Raw genomic sequence first — 16964 nt, forward strand, 5'->3', positions numbered from 1 at the left:
CCTTCACGGCTAGCATTGAGTGTCTGTGACTTTTCCAGGGGCACAATGAAAGCTGTTGATAAATCTACCATTCTGGGGTCTGGAGGATGGTGGCCCTCTTCTCACAGCTTCACCAGACAGTGCCCCAGTAGAGACTCTGTATGGGGGCTCCCACCCCACATTTCCCTCCTGCACTGCCCTAGCAGAGGTTCTCCATGAGCAAACTTCTGCCTGTACATCCAGGTGTTTCCATACATCCTCTGAAATCTAGGTGGAGGTTCCCAAATCTCAATTACTGACTTCTGTGCAACCCCAGGCTCAATACCATGTGTAAGCCTCCAGGGCTTGGCGCTTGCATCCTCTGAAACAATGACCTGAGCAGTACCTTGACTCCTTTTAGCCATGGCTGGAGCTGAAGCAGCTGGAATGCAGGGCACCATGTTCTGAAGCTACACAGAGTAGGTAGGCCCCCTAAGCCAAGTCCAGGAAACCATTTTTTCTCTCCTAAACCTCTAAGGACCGTGATAGGAGAGGCTGCTGCAAAGGTCTCTGATATGTGCTGATGACGTTTTCCCCACTGTCTTGGTGACTGACATTTGGCTCCTCATTCCTTACACAAACATTGCAGCCAGCTTGAATTTCTCCCCAGAAAAATGCAGTTTTGTTTTCTATCACATTATCAGGCTGAAAATGTTTCAAACTTTTATGATCTGCTTCCTTTTGAATGCTTTGCCACTTACCAATGTCTTCCATCAGATACACTAAACCATCTCTCTCAACTTCAAAGTTCCACAGATCTCTAGGACAGGGGCACAATGCTACCAGTCTCTTTGCATAGCAAGAGTGGCCTTTACTCCAGTTCTTAACGAGTTCCCGTCTCCATCTGAGACCACCTCAGCCTGGACTTCATTGTCTATACCATTACCAGCATTTTGGTCAAAGCCATTTAATGCGTCTCTAGGAAGTTCCAAACTTTCCCACATCTTTCTGTCTTCTGAGCCCTCCAAGTCTCTAAGAAGTTCCAAACTTTCCCACATCTTTCTGTCTTCTTCTCAGCCCTCCAAACTGTTCCAACCTCTGCCTATTACCCAGTTCCAAAGTCACTTCCACATTTTTGGGTACATTTACAGCAGCACCTCACTCTCTGTGGTACCAATTTGCTTCATTAGTCCATTCTCATGCTGCTAATAAAGACATACCCAGGACTAGGAAATTTATAAGGAAAAGAGGTTTAATTGACTCACAGTTCCACGGGGCTGAGGAGGCCTCAGGAAACTTATAATCATGGCAAGAAGCAAAAGGGAAGCAAAAATGTCCTTCGTCACAGGGCAGCAGGAAGGAAAAGAATGCAAGCAAAACAGGGAAAAGCTCCTATAAAACCATCAGATCTCCTAAGAACTCATTCAGTATCATGAGACGGCATGAGGGTACTGCCCCCATGATTAAATTACCTCCCACCAGATCCCTCCCATGGCATATGGCGATTATGAGAACTACAATTCAAGATGGGATTTGGATAGACACAGTCGAACCATATTAATTACTATGCATTCAATGGAAGTGGATTGTCACACGGGTCTTCATTCTTATCATCTTCTTGTTGAGTAGGCTGAGGAGGAGGAAGAGAAGGGGTTTGTTTTGCTACCTTAGGGTTGGTGGAGACAGAAAATCCATGTATAAGTAGACCCGTGCAGTTCAAATCCATATTGTTCAAGGGTCAACTATATATTTGTTTGTATGTTAATGATATGAGCTTCAAGAAAAACATCCTTATGTTAAATCATTGAATACAGTTACGCACTAGAAAATAAATTTTCTCCGGAATGTTAGGTAATGAAGGAGGTTAAGTAACTGGTGACTTGTCAGTGAGAGAAGGCCAAATGTCTCCCTCCCTGGGTCACCATAAAACTCACTTAGCTGCATTCTCAGGGACACAAGAATATTCTACAATCTTCAAAGAGCGTTACAGTAAAGTTATCAGTTTCACGTAATTTTCATTTCTTATTGCCTTTACCTTCTTATTTATGTGTTCTTTAATATAACCAACTTAAATCTGACTTTGCAAGCAGCAGCAAAGAAGAATGCAAGAAAGAAAGAAAATAGGGATGAGGAAAAGGGAAGTAGGGAGAAAAACAGCTGAGGTAAAAAAACCTAATGTAACATTAAGAAAAACATTTAAAAAAAACAGCTTTGGCCATCATTTGGTTTCAGGACTGCAATTAACCCCATCGATTATTCATATTGAGGACTATTTTCAATAAAATACTCCTATATTCTCTTTATTTTTCACAACTAATATTTATGTCTTTCCTGTGGGAGTTACTTTCTCTGTAGGAAATATAAATAGCCAAAGAAGATACTAATTTTCAAGAAAAAAATTAGCCATCTCTTCTTTTATTTGTCAGTTTAGGTATTTAAGCTTATTAAACAGATCAACCATAGATGATCCTTTACATTTGAGTATTCTACTATTATTTCTCACTGTTAGGTGAGATTTATTTTCACCAAATCCCTTGCAGTTTTCTGTAATATTTTAAGGAAAATTAAATAATCCTTGAGAATTGAAATGCAAGGATGAAATTACATATTATAGTGGTGATGCAATGTCACGTTTACTTTTATTAAAAATGAATATATCGGTTTAGATTTATTGTACAATAGTTTATGTCTTCAGAGTCCAAGCTTTAAAGGTTCATTCTGTACAGTAATACATCAGTAAGATACATCTCCCTCGTCTGCAGGATCTCATTTATAAGCTAGGTTCACCTTCCGCTTCCTGCAGTAATAAATGTTTTTGCCTGCAAGATTTTAGATGAGATATTGTATTCCTTCTCTTATCCCCCTTTCAAACTATTGCCCCATAGGAAGGGTGCTTCTTTTTTGTGACCTTTGAAGGAAAAAAACTCACTAGATTCATTTTTCCAAAGCAGCTCTTTTAATGTATTTGGAATTGCTTTCTGAATACTGTCTCTCGTGTTACTGTTGAGGTGTTCTGTTATATGTGAGATAGAAAATAGGAAAAACCACTTAGATGACTTCTTTCTCCATTAAAAAAATATAGATTCAATTCAATACAAACTGTTTTTCTCAGATTTCTATGTCTTTGAGGCTTTTGATGTTTAAACATATGACAAGTGAGGAAAAGATACATTTAAGTATGCATAGAAAGCATTGTAAAACATCTATCATTGAATTGCCTTAACACTCACTTTTACCTGACTCATTTTTTAACAGAAGCTGATAAGTATATGCTCTTGGAGTGTGCTCACTTGTGTGTGCAGGGCAGAGTATCTCTTTGTCCTTCCACAGATTCTCTGTCCTAGCATACTGACAGACTCACTTCCTCACCATTGTGGGCCTAGAAGGCACAGGAAACCCTGTCAGCTTCCACAATGTACTACAATGCACCACAAAAATTGCTGGAGAATGAAGCAGACAGGATGCACCCAGATGCACCACCCTGAGGACATTGTGTCTGGTTCATTTTTCAGCATTTTTCTGGCCAGTTCATTTTTTTCTTTAGCTTTTGTTCATCTCTCCTTCCTGAGAGAAGGGCCTTCTGGGGCAACATTTCAGTGGGTTGTAGAATATTTGCAGCATCCACAGAGAATGGCCAAGCAAATGTGCACTCACAACAGTGATACTGTCAGGAGGAGGTATGCTTATTAGCTAAAAACATGAGCAATGGACCAAAGAAGAGCAGTCGCCCAAAAACTGGGCCCTAGAATAGAGCAATTAACATCTCAAGTTTCTGTTTCCTCATCTATGAAATGGAGCAATATTATCTGCATTGGAGCGGGTTATAACATTAAAAGAGTTATTGGGTGATGAATAAATGGTAGTTATTATTGTGTTGTTTTAAACATATCTTAAACATAGAGAAGCTACCATTTAAAACCCAATTCAATTTCACAGAACACATTTAATTGAAAAGTCTTTTAGGAGTTAAAATTCTCAAACTTGTCATCTTCCAACATTTTCAAACCAAACATTAGATATAATAAAACCCTCCTGGAGGAGAACTTTTAGACATCCCAATTTGGAGTGCAAAACAGGAAGCTAGGGGAAACATATTTTTATTTTCCTCTCAATTAATCTGTCTATGTCTCATTTCTACTTCTCCAGCTCTATGCAGCTATGTGGTATCTGGAGACCCTTAAAAGATTTTTATTTTATTTTTCCTGAGACGATAAATATTTTGGCATGACTGATTCTCAAATGTGAAAAGACTAGAAATAGAGGAATAAAATCAGGCCTACCAAGATTTAACTGGAGAAAAAGACCAGTGAAGAGGGGCCTTAAAACCAAGTTATGTTCGGTTTAACCGTACAATTTAATTATGTTGCAGTGTAAAAAACCACATAATGAAAGTAACCATGCCAAGGACCTCATACAGAGCACACTAATGTTTTCATTTACTTTGTGGTATAAGGGAATAACTTTAGAATTTTCTACAACACAGAAGATAAAATAGGTGTCAGTCAATATTAAAAGCCATTGTGTTCCTACTATGTGCTGGGCATTGTATTAGATGTTGCAGATGTTCTGGAGACAAATTAGCCCCTGACTGCTCAGAGCTAATGGTCATGGGAGAGAAATAAGACATTTTCAGAAATATCAAAACTATAAAGCATGTAGGAAGTGCAATAAAGGTTAAAAAAAAGTATTTATGAGAACAAAAAATAATGGAAGCAAGCAAGGGCTTCCTGCTGAGACCTTTAAGAAGGCTTTGCAGAGTGGTGGCATTTAAACTGGATAGGATTTCAGCAGAGGGGATGGGTGAGGTTAGGGAGAGCCAGGGCAAAAAAACAGAGTGAACAAAGGCATGGAAGCAGCAAGTGGTCTAGTGTGGCTGAATTTCTAGGGAAAGGGAAAGATGAGGCAACTGCTGATGACAAGTTGGGCCGTACGGGGAGGGACTGTACCTATTTGATAGACGGTGACAGGAAATGAAAGATCTGGGAGGAAGCGTGAGAAGGAAAGTTCTCAGAGGACAAAAAAGCCAATGAAGAGGGTCTTTAAAACCAAAAAGAGAAAGTGTTTACTGCTGGTTGTGGGAGAGCAGTGGAAGAAAGAGATAAATAAAAGAACAATGATGAACTATGCCAATATTCTCCACTTGACAGAGATGTTTCTAGTCTGGAACAGAGGAAAAGAGGAGGTGTGAGGAGGGCTGACTAGGAAAGCAACATCCTTCAGCAAGCTGCTTAAATATAACCCTGTCAAGGAATGTCTTTGACACTGCCTCCTCCGTCTAAGTTAAGTCAGATTCCCCCAGCTATCTGCTCTGAGTTAGGATCCCAACAGGAAATGGGCGGCACGCTCAAACTGGAAAACTGATGAGTTCAACAAGGAGATGATTCATGAAGGCGTATGCAAGGTTAAGGGAAACCAATAATGCCAGTCTGGCCCGTGGGAGCTGTGACCACCCCCAGGCCTGAGTGACAAAGAGAGGAAGTGGTTCCCAGAACCTGCAGAGAGAAATGCAACTACTGTCATACCATGGCCAGGCTGGGAGGGAGCTGGGACAATAATTACCCTGATATTTCAGCCCTCCTATCTCCTGCTGAACCTGAAGGGAAGCCAGTGTGCAAGGGAACTCAGTGTTGCTGCCCAACGAATCCAGTCTCCCATGGCACAGAGCAGAGAATGGAGAGGACATATATGGAGGAAGAAATGAAGATTATCTATCCCATGTGCTCTCATAGTTACTATTTGTAGCCCTTGTCACAATTTTAACTAAAAAGGGGATTGCATAATTCATTGTTTAGCATCTATCTTCCCATTAGAATGTAAGCTCCCTGAGGGCAGATATCTTTTGGGTATTTTTCTCTGATGAATTTCTGGTACCTGGTTCAATGTCTTATACGTAGAATGTCTCAAGAAATATTTATTAAATGAATGAATGAATAAATGAGTTAATTAAAAACAAACTTTAATATCTGTTGTAGGTTTTTTGTTTTTTGTTTTTTGTTTTTTTTGAGACAGAGTCTTGCTCTGTCACCCAGGCTGGAGTACAGTGGTGTGATTTCGGCTCATTGCAACCTCCACCTCCTGGGTTCAAGCCATTCTTCTGCCTCAGACTCCTGAGTAGCAAGCTCCTTACAGGTGCTTGCTACGATGCCCAGCTAATTTGTTTTTCTATATTTTTAGTAGAAACAGGGTTTCACCATGTTGTCCAGGCTTGTCTTGAACTCCTGACCTCAAAGGATCCACCTGCCTTGGCCTCCCAAAGTGTTGGGATTACAGATGTGAACCACCATGCCTGGCCTGTTATAGATGTTTAGAAAGAAACCACAAAAACAAAAAAACACCTCAAATGAGATATACTTTGTAGTTGGCTTTGAATTCATTTTAAGCTATGCTTGAAGAAAACTGTTAAGCTGAAACCTTCTACACCTAATTGTGGCTATAATTTTTTTTTTCCACTGATTATCTTACCTGAAGTTAGGCCCTTGGGATAGATCTTTGTGTAATTAAAATAGAAGGCTGAAGGTCCTGAATATCTGTCACCATTCCACATGTAATTCTGGCAGCTGGAACGGGAGAAAATACACTCACAGAGCACTTTCATATATCTGAATCTTCCAGAGACTGCAAAAATTTCTTGCTTATTTTATTTGCCTTATGTTCATCAAATAAAGGTCAATAAATCTGTATTGACTAAAAAATTCACTCAAATCAGTAACAAGATTCTTTATCAATTACACATAGTGAGAAAGCTCTACCCGAGTGACGTAAGGTGTGAACTGTGGTGGATATAGGGGAGAGTTACATGGTAGGGAGGGTCATTCATCTATTTATAATTATTTATCTTCTAGACACTGTGCTCAGTTCCTGGGATATAATAATAATATCATAGGCGTAGTCTCTGCTCTACAAAAATTTCTAGCATAATAAGAGAGGCAGACAACAAGGGAACATAGTGGGATAGAGTTGCAGGGGAAGCACTGTAGGGGAGAGCTGTGAGGGAAGAGCAGACTGCTCCATGGCTCTGGAAAGGCCGATGATTCAGACTTGTGGGCGCAGTCAAAGAACAGGAGATCTGGAGAAAGTGACATCTGGGCTGGGGCCCGAGAGAGGAGTAGGAGGTAAGGAGATTTGGAGTATATTGTATGTATAACGGGATGCCAGTAAAGTATGTGCTACAAGATCCAATTTGCATTTAAACAGATCACTCTTCCTGGCTGCTTCCTGCAAAACAGATTGAAGAGAGGCAGGAGTGAAAGCTAAACCTGTTCAAGGGAATATTCGAAGTGTCCTGAAGAGAGTGGCAACTGCAGATAGGATGAGACATGGGGCCAGGCATGGTGGTTCACACCTATGATCCCAGCACATTGGGAGGCTGTGGCAGGTAGATCACATGAGGCCAGGAGTTCGAGATCAGCCTGGCCAACATGGCGAAAACCCATCTCTTCTAAAAATACCAAAATTAGCCAGGCATGGCAGCATGTGCCCAGTTACCCAGGAGGCTGAGGCACAAGAATTGCTTGAACCCAGAAGATGGAGGTTGCAGGCAGCTGAGATCAGGTAGCTACACTCTAACCTGGGCAACAGAGTAAGACTGTCTCACAAACAAACAAAAGAAATGGGCATATTCTAGATATATTCTAATATGTTGAGTAAGAAGGAGGGAATAAGATAAAGCAAAATACCACTTAGATTTTTGGTTGGGAATCTAGGTACATAGTGGTTCCATTATCCAAACTGTGAAGACTGGAAGACAGTTTTGAGGGGTAGGGGATGCTTTGGACAATTCCATTTCTAGATGCACACTAGACATTGAAGTGGAGATATATAGGCAGTTGGATGAATGAGTCTGGAGCTCAGGGGAAAGAGGAGAGCGCCTGAGATTAGGTTTGAGAGTAACCAGTGTAGAGGTGACGCTCAAAGCCATGGAGGAGGAGGAGGTTGCTTGTGGAGGGAGGGAGGTTGCTTATAGATGAAACAAGGGAAAAGGAGGGAGCAATGGAGTCCTCCAGTATTTGGGGTGGAAGAAAAGGAGGAACCAGCAAAGCATTCTGAGGGAGTAGAAGGGAATCCCTAGAGTGGGGAAGTGTTTCTAGAAACAGTTATCAAGTTTGTCAAAAATTGCTAAAAGGTCAGAATGAGGACAAAAAAGTATCCATTTTATTTGGCCACCTGGGAGTTATTAGTGACCTTGAGAGGGGCATTTCAGTGGAATGGTGGGAGCAGAAGCCAGGCCGAAGTTATTGGAAGAGAGGATGGGAGTGAAGAAGTGAAAACAAAGTATAGAACCAGTTAGGGAGCATCTTGCAGTGAAAAGCAAAAGAGAAATAAGGACAAAGCCAGTGGGAAATGTGAGGCAAAGAAAGGGTGTTGCTGTTTTATGTAGTACACGGCACAGCCTATCTGTTGTACTGATCAGATGAGCCAATAGAAAGGGAGAAATGGATGATACTGGAGAGAGGAAATAATCAAATGAATGAAGTCCTGAGGAGAGAGGAGATGGTATTCAAGACACAAGAAGGGGGCAGTAACAAGAGGAAGAAGTAACATAGTACAATCTGAAAAATAGGTAGGTTTTTCTATTCGGTAGTAGGAATAAGAGAGAGGTCTTAATTCTGTTCCATCAACTGACAGCAAGGAAACGTCAGCACTGAAGTGAGGAAATAAGAAAGTGTGGGAAGAGAGACTTGTGAAAGAGTGATTTCAGGTCAGGCGCACTGATTCATGCCTGTAATCCCAACACTTTGGAAGGCCGAGGCAGGTGGGTGACTTGAGGTCAGGAGTTGAGGACCAGCCTGGCCAACATCGTGAAGCCCCATCTCCACTAATACAAAAATTAGCCGGGTGTGGTGGTGCACGCTTGTAATCCCAGCTATTAGGGAGCCTGAGTCAGGAGAATTGTTTGAGCTTGGGATGTGGAGGGCTGTGAGCTGAGATTGTGCCACTGCACTCCAGCCTGGGCAACAGAGCAAGACTCTGCCTCAAAAAAAGAAAAAAATAAATAAATGATAGTACAACAGGGAAATTACAGTTAAACATAACTAATTGTATATGTCAAAATCGCTAGAAGAAAAGATTTGTAATGTTCCCAACACAGGTAAAAGATAAATCTTTGAGGTGATTAATATCCCAGTTACCCTGATTTGATCATTCCACAATGTATACAGGAATCTGAATATTACATGTACCCCCAAAATATGTACAACAATTATATATCAATAAAAATAAGTAAAAGACATGTAATTTAGTTTTAAAAAGAAAGTGGTCACTTAAACATGTCGAGGGGGTCAAAGAGTTATTATAGTATCTATAGAGGAACAAGGTGGCTGGAAAGACAGGAGTTTGTATATAAAAGGCAGCTTACTAGCCAGGTATGGTGTCTCATGCCTATAATCCCAGTGCTTTGGAAGGCTGAGGCAGGAGGACTGCTTGAGCCCAGGACTTCGAATCCAGCCTGGGAAACATAGTGAGACCCTGTCTTTTGAAAAAAGAAAAGACAGCTTATCATAAGTGTGATTTAAGAGGAGTGCTGTTAGCTGTGATTAGGATGACTAGGCTCTGAGTATAGGTGTGGGTGGCTGGGGCAGGAGGAAGGAAAAGCTGCCTGAAGTTGAGGGGGCCAAGAGCAGAGAGACTGGGATGTTTGACATCTCGTGATGTCAAAAGTCACTGAGAATGGTCTCAACTGCAGGGGTGGAGAGGAAGACAGTGAGCAAAACTCTTCAAAGAGAGGAGTCTGGGAAGGGAGTCAGTAGATGACAACTAAACAAGGGATGAAAATATAGCAAATAAGAAGTTAGGAAACTCAGAAGATCTGGGGCTTTGAAGGAAGAGAAATGGCTTGGATAGGGAAATGAACATTCTACCCTTTACTTCTAGCCTGAGATTGATGGAGTGCATGAAGGCTCTAAGGGAGCCATATCCTCAGGGAACAGACTGGTTTCAGTTGTAAGCAGAAGTACAAGGTACATTCAGGAATTTGAAGTTACAGGGGAGTTTGCTGATCATGGATCTAGAATTCTGTAAGACAAAAGAAATGCTAAGAGAGGAGAGGAAAGGGTGAGGGATTGGGTAAGATTAGGCGCTGAATGAGGGAGCGTCTGAAAAGGGACCGGGAACAAGACCAAGGTGTGAGGGATAGAAATGGAGTCTTGCAAACAGACAGAAATTGGGCCCTTGGGAACTGGGCTAAGAAGGAAAAACTGTTTCTTTTGAGGTCTACAAAATGAATCTGTTTCCCCTCTATTACTCTGAAATTGAGACTGGCTTTCTTTTAAGGAATGAAAGAGGTGCTAGGAAAGGTACAAGAGAAAAAGTGCTAAAGGGAAAAAAAATTTCTTTAGGTTATTTGCAAACTATAGTTTTTTTTTTCTGATCAAAATATTATCGACTGTCTTTTCTGACAATTTGCAATGGATAGAATTTTTAAGGAGCAAGCAGCAATCCCTTAAATTTCTCCTACTGGAGAATGCTACTGCTAGTATTTTTTGCAAACCTACTGGTTGCCTCCACCAACACACATGTGAATCTTCATTATGCAGACGTGGAGAATCACCATGGAGAGAGGGAAAGCTGAGAAAGCAAAAGCTCACATTCTATGGCTCTGATTGTCTCAAAAAGAAGAGGAAGTGATATTAGTGACAGAGAGTGGGTAGGTTAGGGAGGCTTGGAAGTGTTAAGGAGAGTAGGAAATGCCCACGTGGCTGCTATGGTGACATCTACAGGAAATCAACATGGGAGGATGAGTAGTTACTGAGCACGTCAATAACAGAATTCTGCTGAATTCCCCCCAAGATTCAAAAAGTGCGTATTCTTCCAACTCCACCAAAACTAGAAAATATCATTAGAGTGCATCACTTATTTAATAAAATCCATAGCAATTTTTACAAGATCACATCAGCCAAACTGAGTTTCAAATTATCTCCTGTGACTGCTACAGATATCATTGGTAGGTACCATAGGATGATCCTCCTTTTCTCTCCAGCTGATGACTTAAGAAATGAAAAAGAAAGAAAAAAAAACCTTTAATTTAGATCTTGAAAAATATACAAAAATGAGAAAATAAATTTTAAGATGTTGGTGGTCAACATATTTTGTCAGATGCCACATGCTTAGGTGAGAGGAGGCTGGATTTCCTAAGAAAAGCAGTCAGTCTGTGTTTACCCTGAATTAGATAACAGAGACTTATATAAAAGTGTTTGTATTTCTAAATCTCTCTCATAAACATTCTGAAATAATTCTAAAAGAATTCCTTAGGATTATTTTCCTAAACAAAACTTCCACATTTTAAGGCATTTATATACTCTTTAAAAAGTTTTTTCTTTAACTTATTTTCTCCCTTTCTTGTCTGTACAACTCTCAATAAGTCTGCTGCTAAGAATCTTAATCTCCAAGGTCATAATTTTTTTTCTTTCTTTCTCTTGACAGCACCAATGCATGAGGTGGCATCAGGTTCATGAAACTGTGGACCCAGAGAGTAGAGAGGTGGACAGCGCCGAGCCAGGAGGGCAGCCGGGCCTGAGCCTTGGATGAGCAGGAGCAGAAGACAAGGAAATGAAGATCTCACACCAGGGCTCCAACATCAGGGGGTCTGAGGCCCCTGACTAGAGGTAGAGACTGGGGAGAATTTGTAGGCAGGGACAGGACCAGGCAGCTGCAGATAGAGAAGGGGGCACTCACAATGTCAAAGAAACTTTATTTTCAGAAAAAACTCCCTGCCTGCCCTGCTTCTGGTCTTCCTAAGGCCATGGTAGCTATGGGCTAAATGGGCAGTACAAGACAGGTGACTAGGATGAGGGCATTTCCCTCAGGTGCAACCCGAAAAAGAAATGCATATCAAATCATGAATCTTGTCCTCCTGAGGTTTTGAATTTGAGATAAAAATTCTCCTGGGTTTGTCCTTACTGAATGGATAAGCGTTCCCAGTACATAGGTTTTTAATTGTTTTATTCTGTTTTGTTTTAACTTAACCAGGCAATTATGTTCTTATCCATCATGAAGAGGATATCCTCAAAGTATATCTTCTGCCCATAGGGTCTTATGTCCTTCAAGAACCAAATTTCAACTCTTGAGTTTCTGGAAATTTCCCCTCTTGTTCAGATTTCTGTGTATTTATAGCTAATAGTCAAATCTAGGGGTAAGAATGGTTACCTTTAGAGCCGTGTCCCATTAGAGTAGGTACTCAGTAAATTATCAGTTGGATTAATTTCTAAATGATTGTCATTATTAGCATAAATGAGCACATATCACATGCCAGACTACATTTTACATTCCTTATTTCGTTGTATCTTCATAATAGTTTGAGATTTCTTTTTATTTCCACTTTATAGAAAAGGAAGCCAAGTCACAGAAAGGTCATTCTGCCTCTTTCAGGATATACCAATTATGTGTGCTAGAAGCAGTGGAGCCAGGATTTGAACTCACACAGTGTGGACCAAACCACACTGTCAGTCACTACGGTCCTAAGTCCAGTATGGTAAGAATCTAAGGTGGAGTTAGGAGAAACCAAACAGGTATATAGGATCTGGGAGGTTTTAAAATTACATTGTAAGGATCCTTTCACATTTTTTTTATTAAAAATGTCAAACAAATTAGAATGGTATAACAAACATTTTTGTGTCATCACTTAGCTCCAAAAATTATCAATCTTGCTTCATCTAAACCTGTAGCTCCCACCAATATCCCAAATTATTTGAAACAATTTCCCAATAATACATCATTTCCTCTCTAAGTATTGCTTACAGAGGAAATATAGCTCCATAAAAAATTTGTCAATATTATTATTTCAGATGTAAAGAAAGTATAAAATAGTAAGACTATGCTGAGTCTTTAAGTGCTAACTTAAAAAAATATCAAAAACTCTCTTAAAGTGAAATGAAATAGAGAGAAAGCTGTTCCCTAATGGATATAGATATTCCTGAAACAGAGAAAGTGTAGATGCCTCTTTTTTTTTTTTTTTTTTTTTTTTCTGGGATGGAGTTTTGCTCTTGTTGCCCAGGCTGGAGTGCAATGGCATGATCTAGCTCACTGCAACCTCCACCTCCTAGGTTCAAGCGATTCTTCTGCCTCAGCTTCCCGAGTAGCTGGGATTATAGGTGCCCACCACCATACCCAGCTAATTTTTGTATTTTTAGTAGAGGCAAGGTTTTATCATGTTGATCAGGCTGGTCTCAAACTCCTGACCTTAGGTGATCCACCCGCCTTGGCCTCCCAAAGTGCTATAATTACAAGCATGAGCCACCACACCTGGCCAGGTGCCTCTTTTAACAGAGGATAGAGTGTTGAAAGTAGGGTGAGGTGTTATCAGTAAGGAGAGCCATGCAGTATTAGGGTATGCTGTAATTCCAGTTTTGAGGTTTCTCCCCTTTCTCCTTTATTTCCTACCTAGTATGTGTCAGATATTATGTTAGACTTACATATAATGTGGTGAATAAAACACACAGTCTCGGTTTGTTCAGAACAGACAGAAAATAAACATATAATTCCCACAAAATATGGTTAGAAACTGTGAAAGAGAGAGTGCGCAAGATACTACAAGCAATGATGGTGAAGCCTCATTTGAGTGGAACAAGGAAGCTGACGGAAGTCCCTACTGAGTGACAGGTACTGTGACCCGAAGAACGACTGGAGTCAGCTAGATGAAGTGTCTGAGGAATAGGGTTTCAGGCAGAGAAAACAGAATGTGCAAATGCCCCAAGGCAGGCAAGATCTTGTCAAGTTCAAAGGCCCAAAGAAAAACCAGTGTGGCTCAGTATAAAGGGGAAGGTGAACTGGGAGAAGACGAGGTTGGAAAGATAGAGCCATGTAGCCCAGATTAAAATATGTGAATTTCATGTAAAGTATCAAGTCACTGAAAGGTGTTAAATCTGGAGAGTGCTTTGGTCTTTTAAAATATCATAAAGATCACCTTGGTTGCCATAGGAAGGCTTCAGTGGATGTCCTTAAGGAGAGGAAATAGGGAGACCAGTTAGGAGGGCATTGCTATCATGCAGGTGACAGAATGTGTCTGAGGAAAGAGGAAGAAAGCTGTAAATTGAAGGTATATTTTGGAAGTAAAATCCACAGATCTAATGGTGAATGTTGATGTGACTGCTGTCGGAGCTCATATTGAGATCGTCCACATCATTCCAGGTCTTGGGTTTTTCACATAAGAATCCTTTCTAGGCCGACTATGGTGGTTCATGCCTGTAATCCCAGCACTTTAGGAGGCTGATGCAGGCAGATCTCCTGAGGTCAGGAGTTTGAAACCAGCCTGACCAACAACATGGTGAAAACCCGTCTCTACTAAAAATACAAAAATTAGCTGGGCATGGTTGTGGGCACCTGTACTCCTAGCTACTCTGGAGGCTGAGGCATGAGAATCGCTTGAACATGGGAGGTGGAGGTTACAGTGAGCCAAGATCATGCCACTGCACTCCAGCCTGGGAAACAGAGACTCTATCTCAAAAAAAAAATTTTTTTTTAAAAAGAATTATTTCTAAATATTGATGGCCCTTTGTCAAGCATTTGGAGAGTCTCTCTGAAGAGGCCATGATGGAGCTGAACCTGTTGACTGGTATTCCCATTGTCTAAGTATTGGACAAGATCTTGAAGCCCATTAAGCCCCATGCAGTTCTTGGGGGATTCACTTCCACAGGTAAAGCTAAGGAAGCTATGGCTGCCAGGGCTAGGCCAAGAAGTGAAGGCCAGCAGGCAGTCTACTAACCCCAGGAACACCCTCCCTGCCCAGCCCACTGCGGGTGCCATGCTGAATACATCTTTGGGCATCACAAGTTGTAGATGCAGATGGGACCGGTGCCTCCCATTTTTATTTTAACCATTTTGTCCCTGCACCTACTTCCTTCATCAGTCTAGTCAGAATGACACCTCTGGGGCCTGGGTTCTCAGTCCAAGCTGAGGGAAGACTCTTCTTATTCAGGATAGTTGAGGCAGTAACTCAGGCTTTCGTTAGTGCTTTGTTTACTAAGAACCTGCTTGAGCAGGAGTTAGGGAGGGAACCATGCTAAGGCATGACCAGTGAAGAGAAGCAAGAGAGCCTATTGCCCCCCAGGAGCCAGTCCTGTGCTCTCCTGTAGTCGGGCCACTGCCTTAGGGGGCTTTAGTCATTTTAGTGGAAGATAAATGTAACCTGCATGGTGATGTAAAAATCATAACTATTTCTTTTTTCCTGACCCCAGAAGGTTGAGATCAATCCTAAATTAAATTTATGTGCTACATTCTCTCTCTCCCTCTATTTATATATATATATATGTGTGTGTATATATATATATATATATATATATATACACACATATATATATATATATAAATGATACAAAACAAAAGCCCTTCTGGGGTTTCTGGTGGTAGGTGAAATAGGCCCACACAAAATCATCAGAAAGCAAGCCATTCTTCACACAAATATGGGATAAGCTCCTTGACTTCTAAGGGGTAGAAATGCATCCGCTGTGTGTTTTAGAATGCTTTCCCCATCTTGTTTTGTGGCAGAGAAATGCCCCTTGATCATGTCCAAGTGTGTTTTTCACTGTCTTATTTGAAGTGAAAATCTGAATCATGTTCTAGTTGCTTGGCCCTGCCACATGGGCCCAGTATTCATTTTGAGTATAATATACTAAATATTTTTTTCCAGATCAGTATAATAAAGGAGTGATATGCAATAAAAAAAAAACATTGATTGCCCCATCACTTGTCTGATCTCATATCTATAATAATTGACAACATTAATTGAGTACTTAATATGTGCCACATTCTGTACTAAGTGCTTCACTTTAATGTCTTATTTATTTATTTATTTTTTGAAACAGAGACTCACTCTGTTGCCCAGGCTGGAGTGCAGTGGTGCAATCTTGGCTCACTGCAACCTCTGCCTCCTGGGCTCAAGTGATTCTCCTGACAGCCTCCTGAGTAGCTGGGATTACAGGCACATGCCACCATGACTAGCTCATTTTTTTGTGTACTTTTTTTTCCTTTAGTAGAAACAGGATTTTGCCATGTTGGCCAGGCTGGTCTTGAACCCCTGACCTCAGGTGACCCACCCACCTCAGCCTCCCAAATTGCTAGGATTACAGGCATGAGCCACCATGCTGGCCTGATGTGTTATTTAATCATTCCTCTAACTCTGTGGAGTATGCATGACTTCTAGAGATTAGGCAATGGAAACCTACAGAGGCTGACTGACTTATTCAGTTACATGTTAATAAATAACAGATCTGGGACTCAATCTCCTCTGTCTTCAAAGCCTGTACTCTTAAGTACAATAGGGCATTTCCTCAGTATATCTGAAGCCATACTGAGATAGTTGACTGCTTCTAAAAAAGTCCCCAATGATCTCTGCCTCCTAATATTCACTCCCTCATGTAATCCCCTCCCTGTGTGTAGTATGGACCTAGTGACTAGCTTTTAACAAATAGAATGCAGCAACAGTGATGGGATGCCACTCTAAGGTTAGAGGATAAAAGACTGACTTGGTCTTAACAGCACTCTGACTTGCCTTCTTGCTCACTTGCTCTTATAAAGCAAGCTGCTATGCTGTGAGCTGCCCTATGGTGAGACCCATAACGCAAGGAACTGAGGGTGGCCTCCAGCCAAAAGCCCATGTAGAAATGAATACTGCCAAGAACCACATGAGTGCACCTGGAAGTGGATCCTTCCTTACTTGCGCCTTGAGATTTCTGCCGACCTGCTGACACTCTAATTGCAGCCTGTGAGACTCTGAGCAGAGGACCTAGTTAAGCCATGGCCAGATTCCTACTTTACAAAAACTGTTGTTTTAAGCTACCAGGTTTGGAGGGTAATTTATTACACAGCAATAGATAACTAATACAAATGATGTCAATATTAATAATATTAATAACTATCCTAATATCTTGCATTTATGTGGTATTTCAAATTTTCCCAAAGAAAAATCAAGTTTCAGAATAGTGAAATTAGAAAAGTATATTTCTAGTATCTTCCCCTGAAACATAGCAGCTGCACTTGAAAGAACCACCTGTATTTTCCACAAGAAAAATTGGTAT

General features: G+C 40.9%; 1 long non-coding RNA gene across 1 annotated transcript in view; it reads left to right on the forward strand.

Annotated features, from left to right (window-relative positions):
- LOC116551264 overlaps positions 1 to 16964 on the forward strand; it is a 122846-nt gene that overhangs the window by 51586 nt on the left and 54296 nt on the right. The window contains exon 3 of the long non-coding RNA XR_004268810.1: positions 11377 to 11558. This is a non-coding gene — a long non-coding RNA (uncharacterized LOC116551264). The remainder of the gene's footprint in view (positions 1 to 11376; positions 11559 to 16964) is intronic.

Source organism: Sapajus apella, unplaced genomic scaffold, assembly GCF_009761245.1.
Source record: "Sapajus apella isolate SASKATOON/1434 unplaced genomic scaffold, GSC_monkey_1.0 scaffold9, whole genome shotgun sequence".
In the NCBI taxonomy this organism is placed as follows: Eukaryota; Metazoa; Chordata; class Mammalia; order Primates; family Cebidae; genus Sapajus; species Sapajus apella.